Raw genomic sequence first — 17,655 nt, 5'->3', positions numbered from 1 at the left:
TCTTGGTCGTCAAGTTTTATTTTTTCCTTCCACATCACCAAATATTGAATATTGTTGTACAACACGTGTTACAATCGAGCAATATTGATTTTTCTCTTATCGGATTGAAAGAACGATACAATTAACTTATTTTACTTTGGTGTATACTATGAAACTAAAAATTATTGTAGATTTTGTAGAGATTAGTGACATTTAGTAAAAAGTTGCTCTACTATTTGCCATCCGAATATTTAGTTTTTTGATTTGCAGCTAACAGAATTATTTTTAATACAAGAAATATTTACCGAATATGTTTGTATACAGTGTGTTTATAATTGGTGTAAATTATATTAGATTTTCATATACAGGGCGGTAGCAATTTATATATTTTTAAAGTTGCTCTACTATCTGCCAATACTGTAGAATTAAGACAACGCTGCTGCTGCTCTAAGCAGTTCTATAAAAATGAATAATTAAATTCATTCAGAATTCGGAAAGTACAGTATTACAAAGTCATTTGTAATACTGTATACAATTGACATTTTAAACTTGTAACACTTCTGTGATAAAAAGTCACACAACTAACTCATGATATATACCATAAAGCAGATTTATACGTTTATGATGATTTCCATGTATCGATTAAGTAAACTGGACAATAAATAAATGAACACGTGCAACAAAAAAAAAAACCGGCATTTAATTAAACCCATCCAATATTACAAAAACGTGTATGAGATAAATAACTTTCCGAAAACGTTGAAGAGGAGGAGCCGAACAATCGTTATTAAAATTAATTCGTGTTTATTTTCCTTGATACATTTGTTAATACCCGAATTGATGGCTCTGTCAAATCAGTGGTTGAAAAATGATACACGCTGTAATTTTATGTGTTCAATAGAATTCATCCCCGTTGGAATTTTGATGGTGGTTAAATCAGCTTGTATTATTCAACCATCGTGAGATAAATCAAAGTCCACCCTATAAAAATACGTTATGCATAGTTGTATGCATAAATTTGAATTTACCCGATTGATTAAAAAAAAAATAAATTGTTGACACAAGTTCAGTTTTAATCAATAACTGAAGATTCATTTATTATGTGCCTTCAACACGTCCAGAGACCAAACTAAGACCAATTCGACCCTTTTTGTTTGCATAATAATAAACAAAATAGCCACCCGCTGTTTGAGGTAATGAGCTTTAAGCACCCGTTGCCCCAAAAGGTGAACTTGTGATTATCTTCATTGTTGGCTGAGTATGTTTCCCAGAAAATCCATACAATGGCTCGAATTCGTACGAGTAGTAGGTAGGTAGTTGTGCTTCCGGACTTCACGCAGAACATTTTATCTCTGATTCGATCGGGATGATATTGACAAGCTAAAAAAAATTAAATTTTCCACAGTCTATTTCAATTAATTGGTCTGCTTCTGTTGGAGATTGACCGATAATAAGTTATATTAAAATTCTGGGTTGTTATCTTTTAAAACGATCTCCAGTAATAAATTACATTATTATGTTTATTATTGTTGTTTTTAATAAAAACTGGTTATAATCACAGTTTATTATGTGAAACCTTAATGGAATTTAGGAACAGATTCAGTCATCATTTCTTACAATTAGAAATGGCATTTGAGAGTTCCTTCTCTTTTGTACCAAAGTTTTATATTTTTGATTTTCGAACTCGAATGTTTAGATAAAATTTTGTATTAAAATTCATCTGTTATCTGTAAGTATATCGTATATAGTATACAACCCTATAAATTACTTCATTATATTTAATATCTTTTCGAATAAAAACACAAAATGACTTGTTAAATCTTGGATCTAGATTTTTACCGTGGAGTAGTTAATTTATTCATACCGCTAATCGTGCACATAAAAGGCAAAATATTAAAAAGCCGACCGCAATAGCTAGCCACAATGTATTTACTACTATTTCACCCTGAAGTCAACAGTTAGCTCGTATTAAAAAAAAGTTGCGAACATTTTGTAATATACATACATTACGCTATCGACTTATCTAAACGAATGTTCTTGTTACACAACATGGCTACAAATAGCGATATTTATTATTAACAACATATTTCTGTTAATAAAATATTTAAAGTCATTTATATCGGTCTATAACAAATGCATTACTGTTGCAGCAACAATAAGTCAACCACACCTTCGGTCGTTCGGCTCACATAACAAATGTTTCGAGAAATCGTTAAAAGTGGTTTTATTTTAAAATGCGGACGTTAAAAAAATTACTCGGAACGGTCCTTATTTAATCCCTTTAAATGCTTATAAATCACCTTTTTGGTATGTGAAACAAGACACATTGGTGTTAGTATTAAACCTAAGGAACATATTAATAGTAAGTAGATGTCTAATTTAACTAAACTATTTTACATTGTTATAAAAAGTGTATAGTACAAGACTAGACGGTCAGTAAAAAAAAATAATTGGCATGCAAAAACCTAGATTACGTCTATATTTTGCAAGCAAGCGCGAGCACATAATGGATATGTTATCAAAATGAAAATAAAAAATGGCTATAACTACATCGTGAAGCATACAAATCTAATTTCCAGAAGGTCACAATTTGAACGTCTTCGTCTTCGTCCGACGTTCTCAGAATAATAATTTATAATTGCCGAGAGAAAAAACCGACCGTATGTTGCACCTCATCATGGTTTGGTGTTTGGTGAGTAAATAGAAGGTTTTTTAATGGAAATCACAGTGTAATTTTATAGTGGATTAATGGATTTAATTACCCGGGTCCATAAAAATGATAAGCGTGATTGCAATTCATCAAAATTAGTTAATTTTATTTTAATTAGTTGTATTAAAATATTTTTTATTTCAGTAATATTTTCTCATTAATTTTGATCAACTGAACTTCGGAAAGCTTCCATGTGTGCAAATTTGTTACCATATTGTTACCATATTTATTTCAATCATCCTTGGATAAATTTTCGTCTGGTTGTTAAATCGTGATCGTAAAGAAAGGGAAAAATTTGTTTACATAATCTTTGAACAAAAGGCATTTCCTTGTCGATCTGGTGGAATAGGTGGTTGATGAAAAGGCGTCCATTGAATGCAGCTCGCAGAAACAGAAAATATGAAGGCAACAAACACAAACATGCGTCGCCTTAATAGAATCGAGAGTCTCGAACACTTGTTAGGCAAGCGATGTCGGAGTATTTGTCCTCTCACATTCTGACCGGATCGGTTCGACTTTGTCTTGCACGTAGTGCGTGTATGCCGGCATCTCGGCCGAGCCGCCGCTTTTTAATAACGACGCTAAATTCTCGCAGTTAACCTTCACAGATAATTTAATAAGGAATATGTTTCGAAATTGCTGAACTACACCTGTAACGCCGAGGAGTGTTTCACAATTTATCAATTTTAACGAAATTTGGTTATAAAAATCGTCGATAGCATCTCAGAAATGAGTGCGTGACAAATGACATGGTTCTATTTAATAAGGCTGACATAGTCAAACAGTATGATGGTTTTATATCATGCCGAGTCTCTCCACAGAAAATCATTTTATTATAAAGGTTTCGGTTTCTTCCAGGAAGATTATTTCACCACCAAACTACTTTCTCAATATTATTATATATCATTTTGGTTATAACATATTTGTATAAAATAGTTAATTATTAATAGTATATTATCTAACAGCTATATAATGATGATTTTTATCAACTTCTTAGTTCATTTGAGTATGTACCAACCATTAAGAGCAGTAAAGTCAAAATTTCACAATTAGTCCAACTTAAAGTAATAATAAATTGATTTATTCACTAAATTTTGATGAGACACACTCAATATTTGTATAAAATTGACTTGGGAATAAGAATAGTTAATTATTAATGGTATGTTATCTAACAGATGTATTAATGATGTTTTTTATCAACCTCTCAATTCATTTAAGTAAGCAGCATCCATTGAGTGGTAGTTAACTCAAAATTTCACAATTAGTTTAGCTTAAAGTAATAATAAATCGATTTATTCACTAAATTTTGGTAGAAGCATTCTCAATATTTGTATAAAATGGGAATAAGAATAATTAATTATTAGTAGTATATTACCTAACAAATGTATAGTGTATAGTATACTTCTTTAATTTTTATTATCAATTAGTCATTAAACAATTGTGTTATTTACTTATAATTTGATTTCACCATTTTATTTATTTTTATATTATATTTTTATAACACACTTCCAAAAATTTGTTTTTAATTTTGAACGAAAATTAAAATTTTTTAAATCACTCTTATTATATTAACAATTAATTAGTTTGTCTGTTTTTTAATGGACCAATTGATTTTTTATATTCGTGTAAGGAGCTCTTGAAATAGAAAATAGAGATTAAGTTTCTAATTAAATTAAACCGTATTTTTACTTTTCAACAATTTTATTTAAAAATATAACATTAAATTTACTTACTATTTTGTTTTTACAAATTTGATTAGAAATTTTTAATTTTAAAATTATTTTTAATCTATATAATTTTAAAAATAAATGTTCTATTAGAATTATTAATTTTAAAAATAGATTAATAGGATAATTTTATTTTTTTAGATTGAAAACTATACTGTACTTTAAATGAAATATGAAAATGTATGTATCTAAAATTTTCATCAGATTGCACAAAAATTGTTAATAGTTAAAAGTAGCTCCTATTTTTGACCAAATGATTTGATCGAATGATAAAAAACATTTTCTTACGTTGTTCTCAAGAATATGATTATTTTACTGAAACATTAAATATTTTCAATATTTTATGTAATTACTCAAATTAAATAAAATAAATTCTTAATTTTATTTATACATATCAATTTTTGTTTGTTTTTTACATTTTCACATATTTCACTAGTTTGCAAAGTAGGTTTACCAAAAATTAAAAATAAACCTCTTATAAAAACAAGAGTTATCTCTACTATGCACTGGATGCACTGGTAAAAGTGTCACGAATAACAAGCGTTTTTGTTTTACTGTCCAAATCTCTGTTAGTCTTGTGTTTTCTACAAATTTTTGGAACTCCTTCCAGTGTATTCCTTTTGTTAAAATTGGAAATCGTCTTCAAAATGATCGATTTGTTTAAATTTAAATCTACTGTAATTTTACTCTGCTTTTCACTATTCCGCAACTTTTCTACAATTTGTTGTTTAATTTGTATTGATAAATTGTTACATCTAGGCATCTTAGATTTAAGGAACGATGTCGGACACAGAAATAGATTATAAACTAAATTGTATTGAATATAGGGTTTGGTTGCTTTACTTATGAACCCTTTCCGAAATAAGATGTATAAAAACTATGTAAATAAATTTATTCGTATATAAATTGAGATACGAAATGTTTAGGCACTTATTAATTATAAAATTTATTTAAATTGATTATTAATTGTTCTTTTAATAAAATGATTATGTTTTTTACTTTATTGCTCTACATACGTGCGATAGTGTATATATAAAATATTAAAATAACTTTTTACATACCAATATTGTGCTTTCATGTACTCCATTTGGATACATATTTTTTCTAACTAAGAGTTATTAACATTTTCAAATTCTACGGAAAATATATATTTTTTGTACGTTCCATCTGACATTAGTTAAAATATGTAAACTAGTGTTATCAATAATTTCAAAAATAATTTTATTTTAAATCTTTAAATGTTAAATTTTCACCACGAAAACAATTTTAAATGTCTGTGTTTCATCTCATGGACTTAAAACTGGGACTAACGACTTTAAATAAAATGTAAAGTAGCCGACTACATAGTCATAAAAACTAAAAACTAAAGAGAAAAAAACGCTTTACACTTAGTAATTAGTTAAAGTAATTGAAATCATTAATAAAAAGCTCGTGTTCTCGGCCTTTTAAAAACTTCTACGATCACAATTAATCTTTGTTTTTAACTTAATTAATGCGACAGCGTGACGTTGTTCAACTGCACCAAAAACCACCGGTCAAAAACTAGGCCAAAACATACACTACTCGACAAAACACACATGCATTTCGAAAACAGAGTCGATGGTATCGGTCGGAACGGAGAGAATCGAATAGGACACGGTGTTTGATAATGATCGGGTGCGTAATGCGTTCCGAACGTTGTTGTGTGTTATTATTTCAAGTGCGTTACAAAATAATGAATCGAGGGGGCAGAACTGAGCCGAAATAATACAAATCCGCTTTGGAAAATTTCTCGGGCTTGTAATCACCATTCTATAATTCCTTCTTTCGGTTGGATAATTTTTGAAGACATTTTAGAAACAAACGATTTCAAAATAATTATTAATAATTTTAAATAACTACAAATACACTTAAAATGAAAGAAACGTTTACTAAAATACCAAAATTATACAAAAATATTTATTCAAAAACAAATAGGCAAACATTTTTTTTAAATTATACATCTAAAAAATACTAGATTTATAAATTTGCTAGGTAATACCGAATATTATAAATAAATAAAAAAGTACTATAGTAAATTTGATTATGAAATTTCTTGTTGATCACCTCCAAAGAGTTTCTATCAGTTTGACTCACACATGATGGTACCACGATGCGATGTTAAGATAGTTAAGTACCACATATGTACCAGCCGAGCGGTTCCGATCAGACACGACACGTTACAAAACAATTCAGTTGGTACCTGTTGCACGAGAACGGCCAGTTAGTCGACTTAACATATTTTCGAGCTGAGGTGCACGCCGATTTCCGCTTGCGTTTCACATTTCTGTGCTGCAACACTTTCAGTACATGTAGAGGTTATGTTTCGTGGATTTTTTAATTACTGTAAGGATTTTTCTCGCTTTTGCAAAGACCGATTTTGTGCGTGAGTGTGTGTGCGTGATCGCTATTAAAAAGAGTGTGGACTTATAAATTGGATTGTTTATTGTGGCCTCTTTTTTTAGTTGGATTTAGGTGACTTAGGAACAGGTAAATTTTTCTTTATTTTGCTTGCGGCTAAATGTTGATACGTTATTATAATTAGTACAGTTCGCATTGAAAATTTTTAATTTCCTTGATATTTCTATTTCTAATAAACAGTTTATAAAACTGTATAATTGATTTTATTTTATCTATATCTATTTACTAAGAAACGTAAATATCAATTCAATCATCAGAGTTTTAGAAAATGTGTATTATTAAATAATTTAAAAAATAATATTGAAATGAATAATTTTATTTTAGTTTAAGTAACACGGTATCCAAGAAGTTTTGAATAAAACATTAATTTAAAATTATTTATTATTATTAAAGTAGTTCTAAGAATAAACGTTTAAAATCGAAAAGCAGAAATACAATAAAAAATAAAATCAACAATTCAAAATCAAAATTTGATTCAACTATTGTATGAAGGTAAATATGATGTTAGATTTAGCAATCGTTTAATCATCTCATTGACCAGTTTTACACCTGACATTTCCACAGGATATACCATATTCACCTCAACCAAAAAAATGTATGAATTGGAACGCTTCAACCTTGTAAAAGCGGTCACGTAAAATATTATTTAATATATCCAATTAGCGTATCAAATATATGTACATCAATTAAAATATTATATCAACGTTTAGACAGTCTATTTTCCATTTCTCCGCCTCGAAATCAAGTCCAACAAGAGGTATTCGGTCAAATTATGTTACCCAATCGAAAATATTTTACCTTAAAAGGAAAAAACAACGAGAAAATTTCAATTGTTCCACTTCTTTCTTTGTATTTCTTTGAAATGTTTTCAATAATACAATAAAAAAATAATACAAGGATCAATTAAAATAGTAAATTGTGGTCTAAAATTAATTTTGAATTGACCTACAACGCCTCCCGTTTTCCGTTTTCGCACTCCTGTACTATTAGAACACACAACCAAAGCACAACCTGCTGAATCATTTTTGTTGTTAACAGTCAATTAATTAATCTATTTTGTTATTGGATTTGGATGGTGCGAATCGATCTGCCATTGTAATCATTTATAAATAGAGAAATCTGTACTTTTACTTGAACCGTTTTATTTTCAAAATTAACGCAATCTCAATGCTTTCAATTTTGTGACTTGTATTTTTAATTCATTTTTTTCTCAAAGTTAACACATTTCTAATGTTTAAGCACATCTAGTTTCATGGTTTTATTTAATAAAATTTATTAAACTACAACAAAATTACAAACGGTTAATAAATAAATTTATAATCATTTGAAACTGTGGTTGATTATTCTTATTTTATTCAAAAGTCTAAACAATTAATACTTTTAAGAGCCACTCTCTTCGGTTAGAAGAAGATCTAAAGTTTTAGGCACATCTAGTTTGATGGTTTTATTTAATAAAATTCATGAAACTACAACAAAAGTACAAAAACGGTTAATAACCATAAATTTAAAATCATTTGAAACTGTGGTTGATTATTCTTATTTTATTCAAAAGTCTAAACAATTAATACTTTTAAGAGCCACTCTCTTCTATTAGAAGAAGATTTTTTCCCAAAGATAACACATTTCTAAAGTTTAAGCACATCTAGTTTCATGGTTTTAATTAATAAAATGCATGAAACTACAACAAAAGTACAAACGGTTAATAAATAAATTTAAAATCATTTGACATTATGGTTGATTATGTTTATTTTATTTAAAAGTCTAAAAATTAATACTTTTAAGAGCCACTCTCTTCTGTTAGAAGAAGATTTTTTTCCCAAAGATAAAACATTTCTAAAGTTTAAGCACGCCTAGTTTCATGGTTTTAATTAATAAAATTCATGAAACTACAACAAAAGTATAAAAACGGTAAATAACCATAAATTTAAAATCATTTGAAACTGTGGTTGATTATTTTTATTTTACTCAAAAGTCTAAACAATTAATACTTTTAAGAGCCACTCTTTTCTGTTAAAAGAAGATTTTTTCCTCAAAGATAACACATTTCTAAAGTTTAAGCACATCTAGTTTCATGGTCTGAATTAATAAAATTCATGAAACTACAACAAAATTACAAACGGTTAATAAATAAATTTAAAATCATTTGACATTATGGTTGATTATGTTTATTTTATTTAAAAGTCTAAAAATTAATACTTTTAAGAGCCACTCTCTTCTGTTAGAAGAACTACTTAGAATTCTCTTTCACCGTGCAAGTGTATCTTATATCAAAATATAAATCCCGATTGAATATCTTCACCGTATCAATTTATACATAAGCACCAACACGGCGTGGCGAGCCTTAATGCTGATTTATGTACGACTTTTCACGAACACACTGTGGAACCTGTTCTTAATTTTCGAATTCACGTTGCGCCGTTAATTTTTTCTTTTTTGACTGAATAGTGAATTAAATAATTATTAATAAACTGGCCGCAATTAACGCGTGGAAAAAGTTATTTTGATATTTTTAAAAGCGACTAACACGTTTGAATATGGGTATTTTTATTATGCGCGTATGGTAATTCAGGATATTTGTAAACCGGTTGATTTAAAAATATCGGTAGATTCGTGTTTTCACGGCGCTGAAGATTAAACATCATCGATCGATACACTCGCCGGTAGAAACACGAAAATACGAAACTGTACTTTTACAACGGCGTAAAATGACTGGTGTTAAGTAATAATGATAATATTGTCCAGAAACTTAATCAGACCGAAGTGTTCATCTACAATCGACAATTTATGTTATCATTTAATGAACAGTTTTCGCAGTTCGTTGTCTTGCGGTACCGTGATTAATTTGACGACAATTCGTACGACTTAATTAAAACGAAATTAGACGGTGTGGACGAAAACCGTTACGGAAACAATTTTACACAATTCCTGTGTAATCATAGAATTCGTAACATTCCAAAGAACCGTTCGAATGAAAAAACAACTTTGTGTTTACTTTGTGATATTTTAATTAGCACGACTCACAGGAAGAAGCGTCACGATGTTAGTCGACGTCTTTTATTTTATTCACTAGAACGGATGTCTGCGAATTTGTAAACCAGACTAGGTTTATTGATTTTAATATGTCTGTATAAAACTTTTAATAAAAAAATTAAATTTTGAGTGTGTGAGTGTGTGTGGGTCGACTGGCGTATTGTGGAAATGAGGAAGGAAATAGCAATTACACAGTCTGTCGATTAGTGAACCACGAAAACAATTAAACCAATTGTTCGCACAGGAAGGACATTTAATTTTTAGTTTCAAGGAGAAATTTTAACCGGCGGTGAAGGCTGAGTTGCCTCTGAAAAGCTTTGTGACAAGTAACAGCCTTAAAAATTTCCGAAAACATAATGTACATTTAATTACATTTCAACAGTTATGATACAATGTTGAGATGCTAAAGTTGCAGACCAACATCAGCAATAATTTTTAGCCAGCATATCATGCAAGAACGAATATCTTCTATTCATTAGTTGTCTTCAGATGCACTGTGAATAATTGAAACGTGTAATTTATAGTTAAAAAATGCGTAAATCATAATGACAAATCACCGGTTGTGGCAGATGAAAAAACGACCATAATTACACATGTTCATTACTTTGCACGTACGTACACGGTGACTATGTACGTACGTTATAAGCTCAGTACACGCCAAGGGCCTTAATTTATGCCGCCACTTCTCGTTCGATTTACGCGCAACAAATAATTGAAACCTTGCCTAGGTCACAATAACTCGCACTGGGTTAAGGCCCATTGTTCGCACTCTTGACCACATCAACAATGAACGATTGACACCTGAAACGTTAACAAATGTTATTAGGCTACGTCACATCAACAAAAGGGGTGGATTATCATGGCTCGATCACGTATGTAAACAGTAATTTTTGAGTTTTAAATGCGGGCACAATGGACCAAGGTTCTCTCCACCGATGAAGCTCTGCTTTTGAACGGTGGGCGGTCATTACCAAATCTGTGGTGTCATTGATCTCAGATTTTAAAATTAGTTAGAAATTTAATTTGTGTGTCCAGTAATTTAGGCAAAATGTAGGTATTACTGAAATCCAAACAAAAGAAATACTGTTATGTTTATTGCAGGAATCTAACATCAAAAGTATTCATACAGATGGGTCGGATCGGTGTTCAAATGGTCGTAAAAACGTTGTCGAGATTAAAAAAAATATACATTTTTTGCATTGTTTTCTAGAAGTATTAAATCAATATTAAGTATGTAAGGTTTGTTGTCCGATCGACCGTTGAAATCTCCGTGCTTTCCGACTCTTTAATCCGTCGATCTGCTGCTCATTGTTTCCGATGGGATCTAACGATAGATGTGCCATATAGAAGGAGAACAGGTTAGATAATAATACCTGTAGTAGCTCCGGCAGTTGCATAATTGTATAGATATGGGAGTCGGCGAAAAATGCAACGCCGCGCTGACGGTGGAGGGAAAAAAAGCGGACGGCGGTTAAAACATACTTATCGAATGACTAAATGCACTCGAGGAATCCACGTGCACTAACCGGAGGATATTCGATTCTAATTTGCGGATTGCGATGGCATTTCGCTCTGTTGGTCGCACTTCTTCGCAATTTGTTTACCGAGGAAATAACCGTTCGAAAAGTTATGTGTCTCTGTGTAGATCCGCGATAAGCTAGAGTTGCGTAAGGTGCCTGTTTACGGAAGTACCGGCCGAAAGACATGCAACGTTTTCTTCGAAACTGCTGAAGATGTGTGCTGGCCCTCGAAACCAGCACCAGGTAGAATACCACGGGATTGCGGGGTGGTCCGATTGGATGGTTGGAAAAAAACCCGATATAATTATGGTTTTCGGGTGGGAAGACTGACCTAGAGCAAAGTGTTTCGAGATGGGTTGCTTTTTGGGTAAAAAATCCGGTGGAGCGAATGTACTTTAATAAGACGATGGTAAAAAGTTTATTGGGTGACGCTTCATGGAGCAGAAATCGATTCTAAAATTAAAAGTTTTCGATTAATTTTTACTGATTTATAATTTTTCATTTTATGTATTTTTAATATTTCGCGATGAAAGTTTCAAAAATAAATTATAAAGTAAACTTAAAATTTGTTTAGCATATTTTATTTGCTTTTTCCGACATTTTCTTCAATTCTTTAATGCATACTTTTTGAGACTTTAATTAACTAAATAACAAAATTATTTTAAATAGATATATTCAAACATTAATATCATTTAAAGAAATCTAAAGTAAATTAAACTAAAATTAATTTAACGTTCAATTTTGAAATCTCGCAACAACGCAGCCTCAAAGTCAGGTCAGATATGAATGTGTGACTAAGAATCTTGCTTATAACCCCACCACGTCCATCGTCATTTGATTCCAAGTATTTGCATTTTGTCATCGAATTGGTATTTACGCCATTAAAAATTCTAGCTTATTGACCCTTAAAAAATTTTATTAGACTTATGTACTTCCATAAACAAAAAAGGTAAAGTGCATCTCTGGAGAAACAGGAAAAAGCGCACATAAACAAATCTTAAGTGACATATACCGTTTCAGGCAATTGTTTATTATTAGCACTTAAGCCTTTTCGAGAATTAATAGTAAAGCCGTTTTAATTTTAAGTGAACTTATTGTCGATCCAGTCACGGATTTATTATGTTAATTTCGCTTTCCGAATGTGCCCCTTATTACGATTATTCTCACATTGGTCTTACTACACAAATTTCACATGGTGTTAGTTAATGTGCGATTTTCGTAAGGTAATTTGTTAATAAATTTCTGTTTTTCACACGAGAACCGCTTTGTTCCGTCAATATTAGTGCGTCGATAAAATCGGAGTGTATGAAATCCGAGATGGAAAGAGTTTGAATTCGCACCTTTAGATGCGGCAACGCGGCCTTAAAATGCAAGAATCATAGGTAGCTGCGAGTGTTCTTGTAAGACTTTTAAGGTCACTCTTAACCTGTTTTGGCGAATTCGTTATTATGTGGCATGCCGTATAGCGAAATTATATTATTAACTACATTTTTTCCATTTCGAATTCCATCAATACATGTCATTTTGTTGCAGGACGTTATAAACAAACTATAAACAAACGGTAAGAATTCTTAAACAATATAACTAGTAGTGTTAAAGCCAACGGTTCTTCTTACAACAAATTACTCACAAGCTGAAAAACAACACATTATTAATTCCATGCATTCTTGCAAAACCTGCACAACAATACCACCGCAGGAAAAAATCCACCTTTTACTATCTCCCGCAGTAATCCTTGAAAATTAATACATCATCCCATAAGAATGGGATATCTCGTTAAAAATTCCCAGACAGGATGTTAATTTATATGAAAATTGCTATTGATTGCATTAATTCAATGCGTTCTATGGCTGAAAAAAAAATTATAATTGTATTCAATTAAATTTGCACGTGTTTTGTACGTAATTTACAACACATATAGGTATAGGAGGTACACTGTTAATCCAATATGAATACGTAATTTTAATAATACTGCTGTAACGAGAATTACGTCGAGTTTTACATAAATCTCACCTAGCCAGTTTCATTTGCTTTCTCAAATAATGCGTATTTTATTTTATATTATTTATTTATTATTTAAACTTATTTATAAATTTATAATCTTACGTACTTATAAACATATAAAACTTACTTATAAATCTTAAACTAATTTATAAACTTGTAGAATTATTTTGGAAGTATAAGCATGTAATGGTACCAACCGGGCTGTCATTAGAATTTACAAAAGTACGAAGAAATGGCCACGTAACCATCTAGAAAAAATAGGAACCGTTGTTGTATGTGATCGAAAATAATTACGACAATGTAGTAACCCCCACAAATAAAATTAACAACTATAATTTATTTACGTTTTTGGTATTATCAATCTGTATTTGGTCAAAATATATACAAATTGACTTTACTATGACTATGGATATCAATATCTTGCAATGTCGTGTCTTGCAATAATTATTGTTTATAACTAATCAACTAAAATGAATTTAGTTGGCATGAAAATTCTCTATCGAATACTGAAACCAATTTCCTCCTGGACTAAATTTTGAAAGAACATCAAAAGCAAGGTCTTTTAATCAGTTATCAACAAAAATTCAAATAAAACATATACATATACGAGGGTGGTCTGCCAAATTTCCGATCTCAACCCAAAGACGGCGGCACTCGCGAATAAAAGCTAATCAACGTAGGTTGTGGACCTTTTGACAATTACTCACCAAAGTTTCGGCCAGTTTGGACGCACAATTTTTAGTTGACAGTCATTTGAGTGAGTCGATGTAAGTGTTTTTGTGAAAATGGAATAAATTGAGTATCGAGTTGTTATTAAATTTTTGTTTTTGAAAAGCAATACGCCTACACAAATCAAAGATGAGCTGAATTAAAACGTGGCCGTAAAAGCTTGGGAGACAGTGAACATTCAGGACGTCCAAAAACTGCAACTACTACTATAATATTGCTAAAGTTCACTAAATGGTATTAAATGACCGCCGAATTAGCAGAGTTAATGAAAATGTCCAAAGAACGTCTCTTTCACATATTAAAATCAAGATTTAGACATGAGAAAGCTGTCCGCGCGTTAGGTGCCGCATTTGCTCACTTTAGACCAAAAACATATTCGAATGAACATTTCCAACGCTCTTTTGACATAGTTTAGGCACAATAAATCCCAGTTTTGGCTACTATTAATCACTGGAGACGAAACTTGGATACACCATTATACGCCCGAAACAAAAATATTGCCATTGTTTTTTGGGATAGTCATGGAGTTATTTTAATTGATTATCTTCAAAAAGGAAAAACCATTACAGGAGCATACTACGCATCATTACTTGACAAGAAAGAAGTTGCGGAAAAACATTTGCATAAACAGAAACAACATATTTCTGAACAACGATACTCACATAATAATATAAAATTAGTTAACGAATAATATGACGCAATATTATAAATAAATTAATAAATTGATGTCTGAAAACACTGTTCTCACTTAGATTTCGAGAAATCTATCCATGAGAAAAACTGTTTTACGAAATCATATTGTTTCTATATAAACAAGAATAATAAAAATTAAAAATTGGCTGTTATAGACACTGCCGATAGAAGTGAAAACTTAGAACTTTTAGTATTAAAATATGAAATTTTGAATAAAAATTATCAACATCAATCTGGTTTTCACATCTATTGACACTCTGAGCAACAATTATATACATGTTTATATGGTTTTTTATTATTCAAATATATTATGGGCTGTACAAGATCATGACAAAATATAAATACAATTCAATTGAAATAACAATCAATATACAATCATATTATTTATGGAAAGTATTTGTATTTACTTAAATTTCACTTATAAGATACACACAGTAATATACGTCATCTGTATAGATATAGTGCTGTAAGCATGTCGGTGACACGAACGCACGAGATTTCACCCATCCAAAAGTTGTCTAAGGCACACAGCACACAGCGCGTGCGCCTGTCATTAGCATGTCGGTGACGCGAACCTATAAGATTTTCCCCTACCAAAAAATGCTCAACGCGGCTAAAGAAGTTTTCACATCACAGAAAACATAATAATTATAAATTTTCATACCCTGATTTTATCACTCCTTTCAACGTCTTATCAGTTCAATGGTTGAAAACAAAGAGGTCGAATTGTACTAGTCAAGAGTTGTACCACTCCTTCCTATTACCAACTTGAACAAAAGGGTGAAATTATGACAACAAAGAAGATTATTACATTAATTAACTCGAGTGCCTAAACAATAAACAATCATATTAAATACATATAAATAATAACAATATTTATAATTTGATATCTTGCGCATTCGCGTACCAGATTTACAAATTATTGGGTATTGGTCTACTCGAAAAATATGACATCACAGGTAGGGGAAAACAAAATTGGTTAAATTTAATTTAATCTCCCAAAGTTTTCATTAATTTTAAGTGATATATCATTATTCCTTGGTTGATGAAATAATAATAAACCTTTATTTCACTTCCAGAAATTACAATAAAATCTCAAATATAGAAATTGTGTGTTTCTGTGCAAAAACTATTCCGTAAGAATTGCACAATTTTAATAGCACTGTAGCATATGTTTAACGAGAGGTAAAATACCAAATCTATTAAATTATTTGTTCACACAATATCCATTTTGTTCCGGTGAAAGTATGACGAATGCATTTGCTGCAATTAAATTTTTCCTCGCATAAAAATAGGCATCAGATATAAAAAATGCAGGAAATAAATACGTTAATCAAATAAAAATGAACGGTTGCACAACACATATCTTTCCTTTTTTACCCCTTCACTTGCAATATTTCGGAAAATCACGAACGACGAAGACAGGTAACAGTAAATTATGTACAGTTAACGCATATCTCGCATACTTGAGGACATGTTTATGGAAAGTTTCACTTTTAATTCGAGCCCAAACGACCAAGGTCGCGATTAAGAGTTGCACGAATTTCCCGAATTTCCCGCGACCGAAACTCGAAAACCGCCTCTATTGTCCATATGTTTGTTACTTTTGTTTGATTTCTGTTTTCGGTCACGTGTCGACGACAAAAGCGGTCGCAATCACCTTCGCTTTTTATTTGAACGGTCAATTATCGACGACGTGTCAGATGTGGAAATGAACAGAAGAAGCACCTGATTCAACTGGGACAAGACCAATACACAACTGCAATGACTTTCTGCGTCCGGAAAAAATATTAAATACTGTTCAAATTAAGCGATTTAAACACAGTTAAAACTAATTATAAAATGATAAAATTCACACATGACCCAGTTAACTTTGGTCAACCTCCACAAAATCGCAGGGTCCAAAATGTTATCTCGATCTCCTAATTACAGCTTCTCACGCCATTCTAATAAACAAAGGACAAATTACAGAGCAGAACTCATACATTATGTAAATCATTCCTCGAATTATTCACTTGTTTTTCATCGATGAAAATTGTCAAAAATGATAACGATAATTTCTCCGAATCAACCCGAAATGTACCATTAATTTTTTCTACCTTCTAATGTGATCTTTAACAAACTAAAACCTTCCGAGAAATAAAAGGCTGAAGCCGAAAGACTAGGATATTATTTCACTGTTTTTTTTCTATAGAGATATGAACCGTTAGAGAACGAACGAATTAGTGGCCGGCTCGCAACAATATAGTTTGTTCCCGTCGGATGGACATGCAATGTTGTTGGTAACAACAAAAACGACAACAAACAGACCCGGAATTATATACTAATTTATTGTATAAACTGCTACGAAATTACTATTGTTTCACACGGAAGGAAATTTCGGTAACACGCCACCGATATACTGTAAGTTTTGATCAGTTAACATAACATACGTGACAATGCGAAGAAAACGTTTGGGCCGCTTGTCTAAAAAAGGTCGTTAATCCCACTTTTTTGACGAAAAAAAAAAAAAAAAAAATCGAAAGCACAAAACCGAGACGGATCAACACAACGATCCCATTCATTACCCAATCTATAGCTTTTACCCGAGTTATAAATGGTCTAATTGTTGAGGTATTAAACGGTCCGGTTCAATGGGTCACATACCATCTGGTATTCTGGTTAAGTGGTCCCACCCTCTTCATTAAAGACGTTTATCACTTTCGTACGGATGACATTAACGAGGTTAGTTTTTTCTACTCTTAATTTGTTCTGTTTGAGATCGGCACACGATTTTTCCGAAGTCACAATTAACACATTATACCGGTGCGTTTCAATTACTGTG

General features: G+C 31.1%; 1 protein-coding gene across 1 annotated transcript in view; it reads left to right on the top strand.

The window, feature by feature from the left end:
• The first annotated feature begins 6,689 nt into the window (after positions 1-6,689).
• Positions 6,690-17,655, top strand: part of LOC109593905 (rho GTPase-activating protein 20) — a 57,095-nt gene continuing 46,129 nt past the window's right edge. Inside the window, exon 1 of the mRNA XM_020009040.2 lies at positions 6,690-6,924. The gene's annotated coding sequence lies outside the window, so the exon portion shown is untranslated. The remainder of the gene's footprint in view (positions 6,925-17,655) is intronic.

This window comes from Aethina tumida, chromosome 1 (genome assembly GCF_024364675.1).
Source record: "Aethina tumida isolate Nest 87 chromosome 1, icAetTumi1.1, whole genome shotgun sequence".
NCBI classification, from domain to species: Eukaryota; Metazoa; Arthropoda; class Insecta; order Coleoptera; family Nitidulidae; genus Aethina; species Aethina tumida.
The sequence above is the reverse complement of the archived record's forward strand: the minus strand, read 5'-3'. Positions and strand labels throughout refer to the sequence as shown.